At 43.6% G+C, this 20642-nt stretch overlaps 1 pseudogene; it reads right to left on the reverse strand.

Annotated features, from left to right (window-relative positions):
* The window catches only part of LOC117445064 (N-acetyllactosaminide beta-1,3-N-acetylglucosaminyltransferase 3 pseudogene), a 64998-nt pseudogene extending 48363 nt beyond the window's left edge, over window positions 1-16635 (reverse strand).
* Between the last annotated feature and the right edge of the window lie 4007 nt (window positions 16636-20642).

Consider the following 20642-nt stretch of genomic DNA (forward strand, 5'->3'; position numbering starts at 1 on the left):
CGACAAAGGCACCTCTTCGGGGCCGCTCCAAGACCCCCAAAACACGGACTGAGGAGCTCCAGGATCCCTCCCATGTACCTCTAGAACCTCGAGCACCTTGGGTCCCCGGGCCCCCGAACTTAAGCACTCCCCCACGGACTAAACCAAGATGATCACACCCTCAAGAATCTCGTGCCCCTGGCTACACTTAAAGGGGGTCTACTTTGCGGTGCTTTGCCATCCGCCCATCGGCACCCATAGTCGGCCTTCTTCACAGCAGCAGCACCCAACCTCCATGGAGGATTTTGCTCGTGCCCCTGGCTACACTTAAAGGGGGTCTACTTTGCGGTGCTTTGCCGTCCGCCCATCGGCACCCATAGTCGGCCTTCTTCACAGCAGCAGCACCCAACCTCCATGGAGGATTTTGCTCGTGCCCCTGGCTACACTTAAAGGGGGTCTACTTTGCGGTGCTTTGCCGTCCGCCCATCGGCACCCATAGTCGGCCTTCTTCACAGCAGCAGCACCCAACCTCCATGGAGGATTTTGCTCGTGCCCCTGGCTACACTTAAAGGGGGTCTACTTTGCGGTGCTTTGCCGTCCGCCCATCGGCACCCATAGTCGGCCTTCTTCACAGCAGCAGCACCCAACCTCCATGGAGGATTTTGCTCGTGCCCCTGGCTACACTTAAAGGGGGTCTACTTTGCGGTGCTTTACCGTCCGCCCATCGGCACCCATAGTCGGCCTTATTCACAGCAGCACCACCCAACCTCCAGTGGAGGATGTTATCATGCCCCTGGCAACACTGGTAAACACTGGTAACATATGTCTAGCCGCTGACAGGAACTTGACATCGGAACTTGACATCGCATTTCCATTGAGCGGACTCCCGTACATGGGAAGGGCAAGTCCCACGGTACCTCCGTTCATAAGGCTGACATTTGCCTTACCCTTATAAGGGTTAGCCTAGGACACCAGGAGTTGGTCATTATGACAAGTACCCCTGATCTGTCCATACAGGTGTGTAAGCACGAACTGGACACAGCAAATCCCGCTGCTGTTCCCCGGAGGGACCCAGCGGCGGAGGAAATGCCTCAATGTCCATTAGGTACATGTACAGACAGTGCATGAAAACATTACTGGCTCGCCTGGCGGAAGCCAGGGCCAGTAACAGCACTATGTTAGAGAGACCTGGTGTAGGAATCTCTCACACTCTGAATAGTGTTTATCACCCTATGAGGAAGTCTCACTGTATTCAGGTTGTACCACTCACGGGCCAGGCCCATAAGGCCAAGCGCTCTGGGTGTGGGTGAAAAATATCCCCCCCCGCCTGGGACAGTATGTCCCTGCGTAGTGGGAGCTGCCATGGCTGCCAGCACAGCAGCTGATAAATCTCCGCCAGCCAGTACATAGCGGGCCAGTGCGGAGCTATCAGGATAAGTGTGTGGCGTTGTTCCCTCACTCTGGCCAGAGTTTGGGGAATCAGAGCCAGGGGTGGGAACGCGTACAGAAGGCCCGAAGGCCAAACGTGTGCAAGTGCGTCCACGCCTAACGGTGCGTTTAAGTCGCGCATCGAAAAGAACAGCTGACATTGAGCATTTTCTTTTGATGCGAACAGGTCCACCGTGGCTCTACCATAACGCACCCACAGCTGGCTCACGATCCTTGGATGTAGAGTCCAGTCTGCATAAAGTGGTGCACCTCTGGACAGTAGGTCAGCCCCGCGTCTTGATTGCCAGCCGGCCAATCAGTGGACATGAGGGGATCCTGTCCCGACAGGCTAGCTTGTCGTGCTAACCGTCGGCGGAGGCTCTTTATGGTGAGGCGGGCATGCCCGCACGAGCCGGGGTTGTCAATAGCCTCCTGGGCGTGTTCCAGCCCGAGGCAGGACGAGCAGACCTGGTGTGAGTCTGTGCCTGATATCTTCAACCCGCAGCCGCAGAGCCGAGCCTCCGAGTCCCTGACTCCTCTGGTGTGAGGGAGAGAGGCGTCCATCTCGTTCGTGGAGAGGACCCGCTCTTAACAGGTACGTCGAGAAAAAGTGTTCCCAATCTGTCTTTAATCCGGAGAAAAAAAGGCAGTGTGGGTCTTTTTTCTCAAAGAATATGACCCGGTGTGGCAATATTCTTTAAATCCTTTTCTCCTCCGTGGGAAGAGAAAAGAAAAAACGTCCTCGCTACCGTGGTGTCGGCAGTGAGGGAAAAAAGCACAAGCTAGCAACTGGTGTGTTGCTAACTTGAAAGTCAAAATCTTACCTTACTTCCAGAGGAAGAACGGCGAGGTTGACTATAATACTAACTGGTGTGTTAGTATCATACTCTTCTGTAAAGCAGAATAGGGTAGCCGGCTAACGCCCGTCGACTGAAAATTAGCTTTGGTTCAGTCCGGCTACCCGGCTACCATTAGAGATGTGCTCTGAAGCGAGAAGAGGTGTTTGAATGACGCATGCGTCGTGGCGCAGGCTACTTATAGGGGGTGATTTCCCCTGACGTTGACGTCAAGATCACCAGCCAATCAGGATTGGCGTAATGAGATTGATGCTTCTGTTTGCTCCGCGATGAGGCGCATCCCATAGTGAGACATCGAACGGAGTGTTATGAATGAGAACTGTATTTTTGAAAATCTTTTTTTCCTTATTTACTCAACAATAACACACAATTATCCTTGTTTTTATTTATTCGTTTAATTCTATAATCTTGGGCTTTTTAGCCGTAAATAAAGTCACCGGAAACAGACGTAGGCCTATAAGGGACATTTTGAGGATACACACAAACCCACTGAACAGATTACCCAAGATCCTCAGCTTGAAGCTCGTTGATTTAAGCCAGCGTTTCTCAAAGTGTGGGGCGCGCCCCACTGGTGGGGCACAGAGATGTGATAGGTGGGTCGCGAATGGACACGATGAACGGGAGATTTTTTTATTTTTTATTTTTTTTTATTTTTTGGACCTCAGGCCGGAATCGAACCTGGGTCCTCGCGGGCGGTAGTGGATTATTACAGCCTGAGACTCGCAACGGCGGTGGACTTTCACAGCACCGCTGCATCGGAGCCGCCAGAGCCTCGCAATGGCGGGTGTTTGTGGCGGCGCATGCGGTACCGGCGCATGCGGTACCGGCGCAGCGGCGCTGTGAAAGTCCACGGCCCACCTATGCCAGAGACAGCGGCCCACCAACGGCAGCGGCCCAACGGGAAAAGTCCCGAATCTCCTGATCGCCAATCCGAGCCTGCTCACACACACACAACCAAAGTCATTTGCAGACATATGTAAAAATCTCTCATACACACATGTGAAACGCTCTCACACACAGACACAACAGCGTTGCAGTCGGGAAGAAAAACAATGTGGAGCGGCACCTCACCACTTCATAAGGAGTTTAACCGTAACACTTTTCGAAATCCCGTTTGTGTCCCCCCTATGTTTATTATTATCTTTTAACGTAAGCCATCATCGCCACGGAGGAGCACACAGCCTCTGTGAGCGAGCAAGAGACAGAGACAGAGAGAGAGAAAGAGAGAGAGAGAAAACACACCTTTATCTATTTAATATAGCCTAGTTGTACAAAATAAAGTAAGAAATCATTCCAATGTGTACTATAGGACAGTAAACAGTTTAAAAGGGGAGTGATTAGTAAAATATGCATAAATAAAAAGAAAAAATGCTAACTAGGTAACATAAGATAAGAATACATCTTGCTTATTTCTCCTCTGACACTATCTTTACAGTGACCTGTGTAGCATCCTATAAATCACATTTAAGTGATTATTCTGATACCATCATGTTTCATCGGTTATAAACTGGTGAAGCTTTAGTTGTGTCCCACCCACAATGTGGCTTTGAAATAGATAATTTCATTGTATTTCAAAATGGCGTCCATCAACACAAGCACTATTTATTTATTGAAAGAGAAATGGTTAAGTTTGTAATTACCAGTGTTGTGAGTTCAATATTTTAATTAATTATAGTAAGGGAACATCTTAGGAGTTAGTGTACCGAGTTCCTCTCAGGAGGATATATAATAAAGGTGTGTTAACTGCTGAGCCTATTTAATGTGCATACGACACCTGGCAATTTGTTATTATATTGCCACACTGTTTTGATACTGACATATTTTCTTTGCACAAAGTTGTGTCTGCACTATTGTAATTGTGCCTGTCTTGAATGTGGTAAATAAAAGAGAGAACAAAATGCACTGTACAAAAGATCAAAAGATTTTATTGTCACTTTACAATATACAATTTAATCGATGTTGAGATGCCTCATAAGGGCTGTGTGCATTTCTTTCCCCCCAGCCTCGCCAATATTGGCTGGCACATCAAGCTGGGTCGCCGCTGGTAAGGCAGTCCATTCATCCCTGTATTCTTCACCATTACTCTCACACAGGTTATGTAATATGCAACATGCTACCACCTGGGTTCTGATCTTGTCAATGTTGCAGTCGTTTCTTTTCATCAAGCAGCGCCACCTTCCCTTCAGTCTGCCAAAAGCATTCTCCACCACCACTCGTGCTCGGCTTGTTTTGAAGTTGTACACACGTTGCTCGGGTGTGAGCCTTCCATTGTCCTGGAAAGGTTTCATCAGCCATCTTTGCAGGGGGTAGGCTGAGTCACCAAGAATATAGTAACCCACATCATGTCCCCCAATAATATAACATGAGGAAGTAGACCACCCCTATCCACAAAACTAACCAGTGAGGACACGCTGAACACTCTGCTATCATGCATGCTACCTGGTAAGCCAACAAAAACACTCCAAAAGAGGCCCCTAGCATCCACAACACCCTGCAGGACGAGCGAGTGCCAGCCTTTGCGGTTGAAATACTCGTTATGGTACACCTTCGATTCCGAACCAGCATTGCACTTACAGCATCCGACGAGTGGGTCAAATCCCTAGTTGGCTGCAATAACCCAGTTACAAAGCTGTATAACATGAGCACAAAGACAACAAGCTCATTGAACTCCATCATGTCTGAGGTCTGAAAGTAAACAAACGCCTCATACAGCGGGTGGGCTTTATACCCCCTCCCCCGTGTAGTTCTTCTTCTCTCGTTTTTGTGTTGTACTCGCCGTGAAGTGGTTTTGCGGCCTGCCAGTAAACCCAGAGAAGAAGAAGACGAAGTGACGTCAGCGTAATCGTGCCTCAGGGAAAGTACTGCGGTGTGAATGCGATTGGCACTAGGCCCCTGGCGGATTTAGTGCCGTGGTACTTTAGTGGTACTTTAGTGGTACTTTAGTGCCGGCACTAAAGTACCACTAAAGTACCACGGCGAGTACAACAAAAAAACGAGAGAAACATAGTGCCGGCACTAAAGTACCGCAAGTCCTGCGGTGCGAAAGCGGCTTATGGTTACAACCCAACCCTGTGTATATCTCTCCCGACTGTCCACCAGCAGATGAAAAACACCCACCTCTCCGCCTCTTCCCAGGGACGAGGGAACCGTGCCGTAGAGTTTCCGTTAACATTTTTTTTCTTCTGACAGCCCAGCAGCAGCAGGAGAGGTGGGGAGAGGGAGGCGGGGCTATTTCATCGTGATCAGAAAATGATCGTATAGATCGCTGCTAGATGAGGGCAGTGGGGGCTCTTCTTGGAGTCTGGCTTTTTAAAAAAAAACAAAGTTCATTAGTGAACTTTGAGCCATCATTTATTTTGCAGGCAGCTCTCTGCCTCTATCACGTTATTATGGCGCGCGCCGGAACCAATAATCAGTTTTTACCGTGAATGAGTTCGGTTCAGAGGATAAAGCACATACAACATTAATTAAACTCGATATTTGTTCACTTGAATTTCACTTTGAATTATTGGATATTCTCAATGGGTGAATACTCTTTTTTATTATTAATAATAAAATAATTAAAATTAAATTAAATAAAAATAAATAATTAAATAACACCGAAGCTTTCTCAGGGTGGGCCAATGAGTAAACTGGGTGGGCCTGGGCCCTATGGTGGCTACGCCACTGCCCCCCACACCCAGTTGGAGAGACGGAAGACTCTCTTGAAGCTGCAAGACTTGCCCTCATGACATGACCCCATTCATTTATACTAAACTGGCTTGTGTATTTTATAACATATTCATTATATCTCTAATAGTCTCCCGATTTGTGTTGCAGATAAATGAGGAGTTCCACCGCGGTTCCACTTGAGTCAACATTTATGTTCCAGCTGGACAGGTACACGCCAAAGCTTCTGGAGCTGTTCAATGCAAAGGGAGGAGCAGTTGGTCAGCGCATTAAAGCATTGTTGAAGGCACTGATTCAGGTGAGTTAACAGTGGAACATACTAACCCCCTAAACGCACCAGGAGCGTCTGCGCCGCGTTACGTTGCGGCTGTGCCACGCTGCGACCTCCTCCTGCGACCTAACACACCAGGTGCGTTTCAAAACGTTGCGGAAGCGGAGCGTCGTGTGTGCAGCCTCGCAGTTCTTAATTAACTTTAAAACATTAATATGTAGTTGTTACCTTCCACTCCACAAACTGCAGCGACTAAAAACCAGGCCTTGTCCTTTCTCATGTTGTCCTTGTAAAAAGCATAGAGTGGCTAGAGTGGCCGCGATCCTTACGACCGCCGCGGCGCGGCCGTAACGCGGCGCAGACGCTCCTGGTGCGTTTAGGGGGTAAGTGTTTCGTTTCTTCTTCAGTCATCTTGCCTGAAATCAATTGATCTTTTCAAATATATTTTTTTGTAAAAAGGACCAGTGTGTCAGATTTACTGGTAGCCAGAACCGAGGTTGCACTCAATAACCCACTAAACTAAACCGACAACTAGATTTAAAATGTTCATCACATTTGGTGTAATTTCCTTTTATGTCTCCAGCGTCTTGTTTGAATGACAGGAGTAAACACAGAATTAATGCTTTATTAACTCATGGTTTTTAAGGGGCTTATCTCCATGTAAATACTATGGTAGACCACCCAATATTCGCATCGCTCTAATCGCTGGAGTTTCACCACGGCTGTCAGCTGTGTTTGCTCCTGTCAATGCTGTCATTCAAACAAGAGGTGCTGGAGAGGGGACGGGGCGTATCTACATGTAAATCCTACAACAAAATGAACATATTTGACCGTGATTTAATTGTAATACACGTTTCAAAGTGATGCCGAAGTAACTACATACTGATAACAGTTAGTAAAAACCATGAATTAACGCTTTGACAAGTCTGTAGACAAGACGACAGGCGAAACACTTTTAAAATGCGTGTTTTCTGAATCGGATTCATCAGGCTAAACTAACCTGTAGCTGCTCCGTCCACACTCACAACAACATCATACAGAAATAAATAAAGCAGCGACTGTATTCGCCATGACATAGACAGTCTGTGGTTTGTGGTTTAACTTTTGTCCAGTTTCTGAACAGATATGAGGAGCTGTGTGATCTGAGTGTGTTCTAACGGCTGATGTGTTGGGACCATACGTTGTGGGACCATGGTTGAGACATATTTCGCTGTCGGGTGTTGACCAATCACGAAGCGTCATTTCTTGACTGGCAGCAAAAACAACCAATCACAGCAGTGCTTCTCTGGCTGGCTCTGTCCAATCACAAACAAGAAGTGTTCTCCCTAAAGTAATACCCTTTCCGTCCAATGTGAAATGCTGTGGTGTTTTCTGAAATGCTGTTGTGTTTTCTGAAATGCTGCGGCGTTTTCTGAAATGCTGTGGTGTTTTGTGAAATGCTGTAGTGTTTTGTGAAATGCTGTGGTGCTTTGTGAAATGCTGTGGTGTTTTCTGAAATGCTGTAGTGTTTTGTGAAATTCTGTGGTGTTTTCTGAAATGCTGTGGTGTTTTGTGAAATGCTGTGGTGCTTTGTGAAATGCTGTGGTGTTTTGTGAAATGCTGTAGTGTTTTGTGAAATGCTGTGGTGTTTTGTGAAATGCTGTAGTGTTTTGTGAAATGCTGTGGTGTTTTCTGAAATGCTGTGGTGTCTTGCACTTCAGGGCCACCGTAATTACATGGTTATTTGTAAGTGTTGCAGCCACAGATTAGGCGGTCACCAGTTGTCTTTCTTCCCTCGTCACAACTTTTTTGTTCTACGAGTAAAACTTTGAACATACACGTATTCTCTTGCCTCCACTGCTCTGCTGCAGGTACACTTAATTCAACTTACTAGCCTAACTCCGTACTTATTTACAACTACATAAGAAGACTTCTTCTTCTTATGCTTCTTCTCTCTCTTGACGCAACCTTGTGGCGAAGACTAACAACAGCATTTCCAAATAAAATACTGCTTAGCAAGAACACAATATCATAACATGTAGATGTGTGACATTAGAAATAATAAAGAACAACATTAGATGCAAATAAAAATTGTATTGTGGGGTTGCTTCTTACATGTTGTACACATTAAATAAACATTCTCGTCAACTTAACATCAGGGATCTTCTTAATTAACATCTATCTGAATTAAGCTAAACACATAAACACAAGATAATTGAAAATAAATCGTTAAAGATTGGTTGAAATAATCGTCTGTTCTTATTTATTCTAGGACCCATGTGCTACTGTCTGTAAAAAGAGAGAGGTGACCTTGAGATGCCTCATTGAATATATGGGAGAACGTGGAGAGGAGCTAATCTCTGAGCATGAGGTGAGGTTAAAAATAGGTAGTTTGACATTTTATGAACTATATCAATATCATGACTATGTGGTAAATTCTTGCAAAACAGTCTTTTTTGTAATGTCTTAAACCCCTTGTAATGCACGTGAATTGCACCTCTGTTACCAGCTAATGTAAACTGGCTGTACTCGTTGTGACTTCAAGACGGATTTTTTAGTTGTTGAGGAAAACACATGGTGTTTCCTGATTTGTACTCAATTTAGTGTTTCGTTTGTATATACAGGGAGAAGCAGAGGTTGAAGTGCAACAGAGGCTCGTGATGCACAGCATGAAACTATACGTTGCCCACGAGCCAGATGCAGTTGGGATCATCTTTGAGGGCATGCCAGTGTTGGCTGATGTGGACAATGTTGCCAGAGCCTGCTGCTTCCTTCTTGGACTTCCCTATGCTCTAAATCTGCAATATCCTGCAAAACTTGCCAAAACCTTTGAAGTCTTTCAGAGACTCTTCGTGGGACTGGACACCCTTCAGCCGAAGTCATCTTCAAGGTACATCAGTCTAAAAAACAAACTGTTAGGGCAATTATTGACCTAGACTCTTAGATATGACGTACAGGACCAACCCTTTCGTTTGTTTATCTCCTTTAAGGACATAGGCTGCTTCAGCCATAATATTATTGTTCCCATTCTGTGACCGGTCAACACTAGGTCACAGATGGTCTGTTGTTGTGGGTGCACTGGGACACTTCCTTCTTTGTTGTTTGTGGACTCCAAGGTATGACATCTTCGAGGCCATAAGTGACAGTTAGTATTGGACTACAACAGGGGTGCCCAACCAGTTGATCGGAGATTCCCAGTCGATCACAAGATGTGTCTAAAAATAGAACAACAATATTCAGTTTTATCGTTAATGTCCTATACCATAATCTTCCTATGCCAGAATAATGCACTTGAACGCATCAAAGCTTTGTGATTGGCGTGACCCCATGTATCGGGGCGTGGCTGGTGGGCAGCGGGCACTAGTTAGCTGACGTTGTCCATGGGTGTTTCTCAATCGTGAGTAAAGCTGCTCCAGAGCCACCATCTCAAGCATACTACGTCATCGAGTGCCGCCGAAGTACTGTTCCAATGTCCAGCATACTTGGAATTCTACCAAGCCCGGCGTACTTCGTTTGGAGAAATTTCGAGGCTGCACATGTGTAGACTCCGCGGTCTTAAAATCCCCACAATGCTTTGCGCACGGACCAATTTTCCCAAATCTGTTGCGGAAAATGTAAGGCGGGGGCCTCTCATATGACGCACACTTGCTCGCCTGTTCCACTCTTCGTTTTCCGAATGCCAGGAAGTATTCTTGCCTCGCTTCTGAAGCAAGACGCTCGAAAGACATGTGCTACCAAGCAAGCGTACTCGAGATTGAGAAACACCCGTGTCAACAGGAGTGACAGTCCGCACACACACAAGACCACAATTATGGCAGAAGCAAAAATGCCCAAAATATATAATTTTCACTCCGAGTGGGAGGGAGATTATTGTTTTGTTTATTCCAATTCAAAGTCCATCTGTCTCATCTGCAATAGAGAACCGCAGTGACGCGTCCTGAAACCCGGAAGTAAGTTAGCATTTTTACCACGTCCGGTCCTTTGACAAAAAGCAATGCAATTTCTCCATAGGGTTTTGGAAAATAGCTCCAATAAGGTCTGTGTTTGACACAAATTGAAGAGACAGATCACGTTTTGTTCTACGACATTAAATACATCAGCAGCTGGTGATTTTTCAAGAGTTACGTGTCTGAACAGTGGCTGAATAGGACTACAGAAGTTGTCCAGGTCGTTTTACGTCATTACACCGAACACATAAAACACTTCCCGCTAAGTTTGTTTGCCCTGTTCTACAAGTACCCTGCCTCCTGCAAACTGTCATACAAACGCTCAACTTGAACCATTTAGAATCTGTATGTTTGAATATGGATCTTAAGTTGGTTGTGACGTTGAAGCATCGACCTCTGCTGTAGTTAGTTTATAGCATAACGTTAGCATTTTGCTTCTGGCGACTAGATTTATGATTCGAAAAATTATAAAAGTAGGGTAGACATGTGGATATTATCCAGCTGAACAAAAAGTGATCTCGTCTCTTAAATGTGTGTCAACCACAGACCTTATTTCAAGCTATTTTCCAAAATCCTATGGAGAAATTGCATTGCGTTTTTTGACGAAGGAATCGGAACGAGTTTACTTCCGGGTTTTAGGACGCGTCACTGCGGTTCTCTATGCGAGCGTGGCTTTACCGAAGAAGGGTAATTTAGAGCGGCATTTCAAAACGGTGCACAAACGCTACAAGACGGAATTCCCTTCTAATTCTGCACTACACTCTTCTGTTTGTTGCATGCGTAACAGAGTTAAACATGTGAATACATAATTATAAGTTTGTGAATGTTTAATTCATAATAAGTTGTGAATTTTAAGAGATGAGATTGTTTCATTTAATATTTTTAATTTTGTTTGCCGTGGGAACACCGTCCCGTTCCACTTCTTTTTTTTACTTCCGGTATGTATTTTCCACCCTCCGCGGACTGGCCATCTGTAGAATCTGGAGAATCACAGAACAGCCGGTCGTCAAGGGCCGGCTCGATTCGCTGATGGCCGTCACCGCTAGGGTTGGGTATCGTTTGAATTTCTACTTTTCGATTCCGATTCTTAACGGTTCTCGATTCCGGTTCTTTGAGGGGCAGGGTAAAAAAAATGATACATGCTTCTTCCACCAAAAAAATTACATTTATTCGAGAAACTTTTACACAGGTTAGTTTACAGTAATATTCACATTAATCAGTCGGTTTATATTCACTGCTATGTAACTGTAACCTGAGAACCACTGAAGCTACAACAGTGCAACAGTCCAACTTTTAAAGAACAGTTCTTTTTGAGAAAAACAAGCATCTGCCTTCTCAGGCATACAGGGAAGAAAGGTTTGAACATTTTGAAGTAAAATGCTTCAATCTGGTGCACTTTAAGCAGAATTACTAGAGACTAGATCTAGGGGGTACAACTCCAAACACCCATATGAAAAAGATCGTTTTACATTTTAATAATTAAATAAGTATGTGAGCATAACCAGTAACCTACCATAGCCAATAACAAATACATGTAACGTATTTTATTTTTGTTGTTCATTCATATCTTATTTTACTATTTTATTTATGCATATTTTTTGTATCTCTCCAGTTTAAAACGATATGTCTGGTTTACTGTCCTATAGTATACATTGGAAAGATTTTCAAACCTGTTTTATCCCAATAATTATAAAGGAGAGCCTTGGAAATATGTGTTACGTAAATTGTGATCAAAACGTTTGAGACCCACTGAGATAACTTCTTAGACTAAAGTGAACTATCTAAACACTCAGAGTCCTTTACCCTCACTGAGCTGAAGTTATCAGCCTCAGTCTGACGCAGCGTCCACACATACAGCTCCAAAATAGCTTGGAGCTGGGCGTGTCTGGAGCTTGGGGATTTTATTCAAGCAACACGGCCAACAACCAATCACATGAATCTCCCGCCCCCGACATACAAAGCAAAAAACCCCGGGGATTGTATGGGAGCAATATATATATAAACTCCCCAAACAGGCGAAAACCTACCAGTTTCCCCCACTGTCTCTGCCACCTCCCTACATGCCTGGTTCCTCCGGTTTGTATCCCGGTAGGTGAAGAGGGTCTGGTCATACAAAACCGGGTGATTTGCTACGGCGATAGTTAGTTTCTCCTCCGACTTTTTTTGAAATATAGAAATGAACGGCGGGATATCTCTCCCAGCTTAGACGCAATTTGATTGGCTACGGCTTCAGCTGTCAGATTTTGGGAAACGGGGATTTGATTGGCTGGCGCTGGCTACTCCGGCGTCTCAGGCGACAGAAGTTGAACATTGTTCAACTTCTGTCGCCTGAGACGGACCTCTCTGCTACCCACAATTCAGTTCGGCAAAAAAGCGCGGCTACGTGACGTCACCCCATTCAAAGTGAATGGGCAGATTGGAGCAGATTGGAGCTTTCGACGCTGTAGTGTAGACGGGCCGTGACTGGAGAGGACTCTCCCTCCACATCATTGTAGAAACATCTTCTTCTTCCGTTAGAGCAGCTAGCACCAGATGCTAATAACAACAGCGCCCTCCCTTTCTCCCTCGCTCACTCGCACTTTGGCTGTGAGCTGCGGTTGCCAGATAAGCCAACATCCCCCATTTTCATCACTTACAGCACCCATCGTACAGGGGAAATGAAAATTGTAACCGGGATGAAAAGGGTGTTACATTTACTTAATTATGAATGTTGTTACATCAAGGCCAAACATTAGGATGAGCACCAACGGTCAAACCTCCCAGAGCTGCCAGCGCAGCGCCTCCACAGATCTGGCGCCCTAGGTGAACATCTATAACGCCAGTGCAACGGGCCGGCCCTGGTCTCAGGTTACACTGTAGGAAGTGTAGGTACAATGCTACATGCCCCGCTGCAGTCATGCAGTAGGCTACGGAGAGCGGCGAGAAACATTTCCTCAGGCATCGAAAAGCGGAACCGAAATTCACATTTCTAAATGATGCCGTTGGAATCGAAATGTTGGAACCGGTTCCGAACCGGAACACACACACACACACCACACACACACACACACACACACACACACACACACACACACACACACACACACACCAAACATGTCCTGCTCTCTTCCGTTCGTCGTGCGGCCGCCGTCTCCCGAGCAAAGGGAATGTGGAAAAGACGGAGGCGCATCGCTTCCGTGATTTAAACAGGATGTCATGAACCATGCCATTTATTATTTATTTTGCGTTTGTTAATTATGGGGAATGATTGTGTTCAGAGGGGGTAACCTGTTTATGTTTTGCGGATCTTTATGTTGACAATGTGGTTTTGAGTTGATTGTGTAACCTGTTGACGTAAGCCTGTGGGAGGGGCTCTGGGTTCAAACGGGACGGTGTGGCCCTGCAAGAGGCACTCGGGAGAATGTTGCATTGAGGGCGACAGCCAGAGCATGTTTTCTCTCCATGAGTGATGGACGGCCTGATTTGGAGACTTTTATTTTGTTTGTTGAAGTTGTGCTGTTTCGCTATATTTTTGTTGCTGTAGTAGTGCCAGGAAAAGGGAGTCGGAGGAGGCGGTGTATTCAGAACAGAGTTCTTAATCTTTATTATCCATTAATCATAGAGAGGTTAACACATCAACTGCTCTGCTTGACGAGCTAGCAGGAATGGGTGCTAACGCTACAGGTGTTCCCACTAAAGGGTCCGTGTGGCAACACAATAAGAGAGGTGAATTATGTCCAATAACGTGTCACCACACTGTAATAATTAAAGTTTTGGAGCTTAAAACAATCAACTAAGCCTATGTTTCGAACGGACAAATAGAACCCTGTCACACTACCCAATAGCATTGTGAGGCTGAACAAAAGGACCGTTTGACTATGTAAATGTGGTCTTTTAAAAAAACAACATTTACTGACTTTTTTGGATAGCTTAAATTAATGTTGTACAATTACAACCGGGGGCCTTACAGGGTTAAGGGCTATTGTTTATTGTTATTTACTTTAAGACGTTTATTCTTAACCAATCATTTAATTTAAAAACTCTTATTTAAATGATGTGTGTGTGTCTCTGTTTTCCTGATAATACACTGAGAGAATGAGCTCATAGGGGTGCTGATCACCATAAGCAGTGGTTGTAGTGGGGATTTTTTTTACTGGGGGGGACGCTATTTTAATTAGGTAATCCCAAACAATGCCACACAAGTGCGCACGCGCGCAGTGCACTCACAAAACGGGCAGACAGGTCCACAGAAACTACCGGTATGCTTAGTCCTACTTTAGTTACTGTACTGCAAAAAGCAGACGGCGCTGCGCTCAACACACACAGACTCAAAACCATGGACACACTGGGACATAAGTTACATAAACAATGTATAGGCCTAAATTGCATAAGCACACCCCCAGCTCGCCGCGGGGTCACGAGCGTAATGATGAATCATAATTCTTTAAGGAAATGGTTTTTATTTCGTATTATAATTACTGTGAGATGTATTATGTTTTTGTCATTATTAAAACAAATGCACACTTGCAACTGATAACACTGGCAATGATTTTATATTTATTAGACTATTTAAAAAAAAAAAAGATCATGCTCCAAATAAGTCCAACGCCCACTACACCACTGACCATAAGCTAAACAGTCTGTATATTGCACTACATTTGTATAATGTAAGCTTCGTTGCATAGGGGGATGACACCCGGGCCGGTTCTGACCAATTTGCTGCTATAGGTAAGATGTTTGCTGGTTCATTTATATCTTATTTTACCAGTTAACATTTATTTATCCATATTTTTTAATCTCTCCAGTTTTAAAGGATATTGTTGGTTTACTGTCCTATAGTATACATAGGAATGATTTCAAACTTGTTTTTATTTATCCTAATACTTATAAAGGTGTGCCTTGGAAATATATGTTTACATAAATTGTGATAAAACCGTTTGAGACACACTGAGATAACTTAGACTAAAGTGAACTATCTAAACACTCAAGAGTCCTTTACCTCACACACTGAGCCTCTCAGGGCAAATGGAAAATGTAACCGGGCCGACCAGTTATACAAGAGGTAGATAATAGCTGTACACTTTTTTTTAATGAGTCATATGTCAGGGTTGCCCACGGGGATCACGGGGAGATTCCCAGTCGATCGCGAGATGTGAAACAATATTCTGTTTTATCGTTAATGTCCTATAACATAATTTTCCTGTGCCAGAATAATGCACTTGGACGCATCAAAGCTTTGTGATTGCCGTGACCCCATGTGTCGGGGCGTGGCTGGTGGGCAGTGTGCACTAGTTCGCTGACGTTGTCCGTGATAACAACAGGAGTGACAGTCCGCACACACACAAGACCACAATTATGGCAGAAGCAAAAAAGCCCAAAATATATAATTCTCACTCCGAGTGGGAGGATGATTATTTTTTTATCTATTCCAATTCAAAGTACATCTGTCTCATCTGCAATGCGAGCGTGGCTTTACCGGAGAAGGGTAATTTAGGAGCGGCATTTCAAAACAGTGCACAAACGCTACGAGTCGGAATTCCCTCCTAATTCTGCCCTGCGCTCCCAAAAGGTGAGGGACCTGAAAGGACAGCTAAATGCACAGCAGTCAATTTTCACCAGGCCCAACAACAAGAGCAAGGCTGCTACCATAGCATCGTATCGTGTCAGTCACGTTCTTGCGAAACACATGAAGTCTTTCAAAGACGGCGAAGTTTTGAAAGAAGCATTCCTGGAGGCTGCCCACACGCTTTATGGGGACAGTAAACATAACCGTAGCATTTCAACAGGTTTTTGATATAATAAAAACTCAAGTTAGATACCGTTATTAATCAGCTGTAAGTTTCAGTTTGTTTGAACTTATTCATTATAATTATTGTACAAAATGGTATAAGAATGCATCTGTTCTGTTTAAATTGATTATAGTCTATTATCAATTCGGGTTAAGAAACTAGTGTTGCTTGCATCCTATTTTAGAGGCATTTATTTGTATACTCTACTAAAATGCAACAAAAAAGAAACTAGTGTTGCTTGCATCCTATTTTAAAGGCATTTATTTGTATACTCTACTAAAATGCAACAAAAAAAGGGTTAGTTTTGTCTTTTTTATTGCACTTTGGCAGCAGATTCCTGTGTAGCTTCAGATCTGAGTTGTAAGCCTAATTTATACTTTTGTAGCAACACTATTTTATATAATGGCAAAGAAAGGGTTCAATGTCTTTTCTTTTTTTCCTGTGTCATATGTGGCAGCACTGTTCAATGTTTCTTGAAAACATTACCCACTGTAGTATGTGACGTGTGAATAAACTCCAACTCTGTATCAACAACACTGTTGTGTAACTTCAGGTAAATACCTGTATGTGTGTAGATTAGAAAGAGGTAAGATAAAGGATCTGCAGTATTTGATGAAGTATTAATCATACAAAGGTCAGTTTTATACAAGTAGAAGTGTGTATTTACCTGGTAGTAGGTAGTAGGTAGGAGGCTGTCGTAGTAGGCTGTCAGTAATGGCTAAGCTTCTCTATTTGGACTGGTAGAGAGAGAGAGAGAGAGCGAGCGAGAGAGACTCTCTCTACACTGTGGCAGCCTACCTGACCACAGTGACTGATGTTAAACACAGGAAGTTGTTGACAAAGTACAGACTGAGTGCTCACAGCCTGGCCATAGAAACATGCAGGTACAAGAAAATATGGCTGCCAAAAGAGGAGCGATCATGCCAACAGTGTGGAGGAACTGCTGTGGAGACAGAGCAGCACTTCCTCACACAATGCCCAACTTTTGAACCTGTACGGAAACAATTCTTCCCAAAACTCAAACATAAGCATCCTCAATTATTTAAAAATGAAAATGAAAAACTAAAAATACTTCTGGGGGAATATAAAGAGAGCTGCATTGTGGCAGGACAGTTTGTGTCTGCCTGCCACAGTCTGAGGAAACCGGAATGAGCAGATACACCAGGTCTCACATCTTATGTATATACATCATATTCTATTTTGTACTCATGTATTATATGAATGAAATGAATCTGTATTCCTTGTAAAAAAAACATGTTCTTTGCAGTTTGTTTATAATGCAAGTTTCAAAGTGACTTCCTGAAATGTAATTGTCTGCGGCAGGGGTGTCGCCTAAAACTGGTAAACTTGGTAAATGTGTTAAGATCAGTGGCGGCCGGCCCATGCGCTAGGGGCGCCGCCCCATCTCTTGCCAGATACAACATTTTAAAAAATTATAAATAAAAAAATATATATTTAAAAAATATATATTTAAAAAAAATATATATTTTAATTTTTAATGAACAAGGTAAATATCATACAATTGGTATCACAAAAATGTATAATCTACAATACAATCTCGTTTAAAATTGTGTTACGATGTCTAAAGTTACTGATAAGTCGCCTGTTTCCTGCCTGGCCTTGCCCATGGCATTAGTTTATCATTACCGGGCAGAGCCCCCGAGCCAAACAGCAGCAACCAGCACGTTGCAAAAGTCTCAATAGTAAACTGTGCCGCCGAAACATAATTTCAGCCAATCAGCGCCGTCAAATATTTTGGTCACGTGGGCGCTCACGTTGGTGCCCATGTTGCTTACGTGCGTTGACGTGAGTTGTTTTTTAGACTCGTGAGTGACCAAGGTGATGCAGTATTTGGATGAGAATGGTGTGCAGGTGGAGTCGCCGGAACCTCGGTCCGCCCAAGAGCTACTCTCCAATCCTTTTGAAAGGAGAAGTTTGGGAGATAAATTGATACTTAAAGACCTTGGACCGGACCAACCCGATTTGTATATATCACAGCAAGCTCGTGAAAAAGACAAAACGTATCAACAAGGATTCTCACATGGCTAGCTGGATGCAAACAGGTAAATGCTATCTTTTGTTTCACATGCTTGCTCTTCAAACAGCCGGGGACAGATACGATCTGTTCAGAAACTAGACAACAGTTAAACAAGTACAAACCACAGACTGTCTGTGTCATGGAGAATACAGTCGCTGGTTTATTTATGTCTGTAGGCCGTTGTTGTGAGTGTGGACGGTCGGAGCATATATAGCGTTAGTTTAGCCAAGCTCCATTCAGGAAACAAGCATTCTAAAAGGTTTTTCGCCTGCCGTCTGTCTGCAGACTTGTCAAAGCATTAATTCATGGTTTTTACTAACCGGTATCAGTATGTTGTTACGTCGGCATCATTTAGAAACGTGTATTACAATTTAATCACGGTAAAATATGTTCATGTTGTTGTAGTTGTAGCTCCCGAGCCAGCTTGTTTGAATGATGCGAGTAAACACAGCTGGCAGCTGCGGTGAAACTCGAGCGACTAGAGCGATGCGATAGGAGCGTTGAGAGCGAAGCGAATATTCGCATCGCGTCCGGTCTGAACGCAGCATAGCGAGCTCCGCGCTGCACTGGAAATGCGCCATTACATCACCAGAAGTCCTAATTTAAGGGGTCATTTCTCCCAAAAAAAATGTGTTTACTCACTCTATCAATAGCCCCACCAACAATATTTTCCACCAGCCACCACTGGTTAAGATGGTACCGTGGTGGAACAAAGAATGTAATGATGCAATTCGAAACAAAATCAGGCTGTTTGGAAAGCTAAGAAAGACACATTCATTACACAATTTATTAGAATATAAAAAGGCACTGGCTCAGGTAAGGAACATTGTTAAAAGAGTAAAAAGGGAGTGTTGGAGAGGATTCTGTTCAAGTATTGAGAGAACTACACCATTAGATAAAGTATAGGGAATGGTTAAGAAGATGAGGGGAATAAGACAGCAGAGTAACCTGCTAGTGTTAGAGAATGGAAGGGAAATTGCCACTGGTGCTATGGAGAAGGCAGAAATTCTAGCTAAGAATTTTGTCAAAGTTCATTCTTCGGAACATTTGACAGAAGAAGGTAAGATCAGGAGGCAGGAAGTATTAGATGAACATCCTAATGTATAAGAAAGACATCCGTCGCAGAGTGTTGTAAATATACCTTTTTCTATTCAAGAGTTAAGAAGAGCATTAAGTAAGTGTAAAATGACTGCTCCTGGGAAAGATAATGTATGCTATATAATGTTGACCAAATTAAGTGATTTTGCATTAGGAAAGCTGCTGGAGATGTACAATAAGATTTGGGAGAAAGGGAAGCTGCCAATAATATGGAAAGAGTCTGTCATTATTCCTATTAGAAAACCTGGGAAAGATCCAACCAGTCCAGGCAGTTATAGACCTAGCTCTGACATCGCACTTGTGTAAAGTTATGGAAAGAATGATAACAGAAAGGCTGACATACTACATTGAGAAAAATGAACTAATGACCTTATCAGAGTGGGTTTAGAAGAGGGCGGAGTACTTTAGATCCACTGCTGTGCCTGGAGTCTGAAGTCAGGAAAGCCCAAGCGAATAAGGAGTGTGTTGTAGCTGTATTCTTTGATGTGGAAAAAGCTTACGATATGATGTGGAAGGAAGGATTATTAATAAAAAAGACATTATGGGTCTGGGAGGTAATGTATATAATTGGATTATGGATTTTTTGTTTGGCCGTGCCATCAGAGTCCGAGTTGGCAATTCATAGTCTCGAAGGCATGAAGTTGAAAATGGAACCCCGCAGGGGAGTGTAATTAGTCCTCTTTTGTTTTCTATCATGATAAATGATATATACACACAAGTAGGATCTTGGTAAGTCACTTTTTGCAGATGATGGAGCTATTTGGAAAAGGGGCAGAAATGTAAAATATATTGTAGCTAAGATTCAGGAAACCATTACGGAAATTGAAAGCTGGTCTCTGACATGGGGGTTTAGATTGTCGGTGTAAAAAACTGAAACTTTATTTTTTACGAGGAAGAGGATAGGTGAGGAGGTTGGGTTAAAACTTTATGGACAAGATCTAAAGAAAGTGAAGACATTTAAATTTCTGGGAATATGGTTGGACGAGAGAGTCACATGGAGTACTCACATTAGTAGTGGATACATGTAAAAGGGTTTTAAATGTTATGAGGTGCTTTGCAGGCACGAAGTGGGGGGCTGATAAAGCTGCTTTGAGGAATGTATACACAGCCTTAATAAGATCAGCCATAGAATACGGAGTAATAGTGTATGGTTCAGCTGCATATTCTTCTCTTCAAAAATTAGATAGAGTCCAGGCACAAGCACTTTCTTTGAGGAGGAAACAGTTAATTGTTCATTACTGGGCAAATCTGCAGGGCCATAAAGATACTCACCCTACCAAACAAACTGTACAAACAAGTTGGGAAAGTAACAAAATAAAAAAAGAAAGTTTTTGTGTTTGTGTTTCGGAAATATGTAAGGAATTCGTACGAGTGATCACATTGCAGTATATACAGTAGAGATGATGGCTATCTCACTAGCACTTCAGTGGGTAGAGGAAATACAGCCAATGCGAGTGGTCATTTGCTCTGACTCCAGTGCAGCTCTGGAGAGTATAAACAACTTCCTTTCAGAATGTCGTCAGGATATTTTACATGACATTTTACACATCATGTTTAGGTTAGTTCATTTGGGAATTGTTGTTCAATTTGTGTGGGTTCCAGCGCATG

Source organism: Pseudochaenichthys georgianus, chromosome 4, assembly GCF_902827115.2.
Source record: "Pseudochaenichthys georgianus chromosome 4, fPseGeo1.2, whole genome shotgun sequence".
Classification (NCBI taxonomy): domain Eukaryota; kingdom Metazoa; phylum Chordata; class Actinopteri; order Perciformes; family Channichthyidae; genus Pseudochaenichthys; species Pseudochaenichthys georgianus.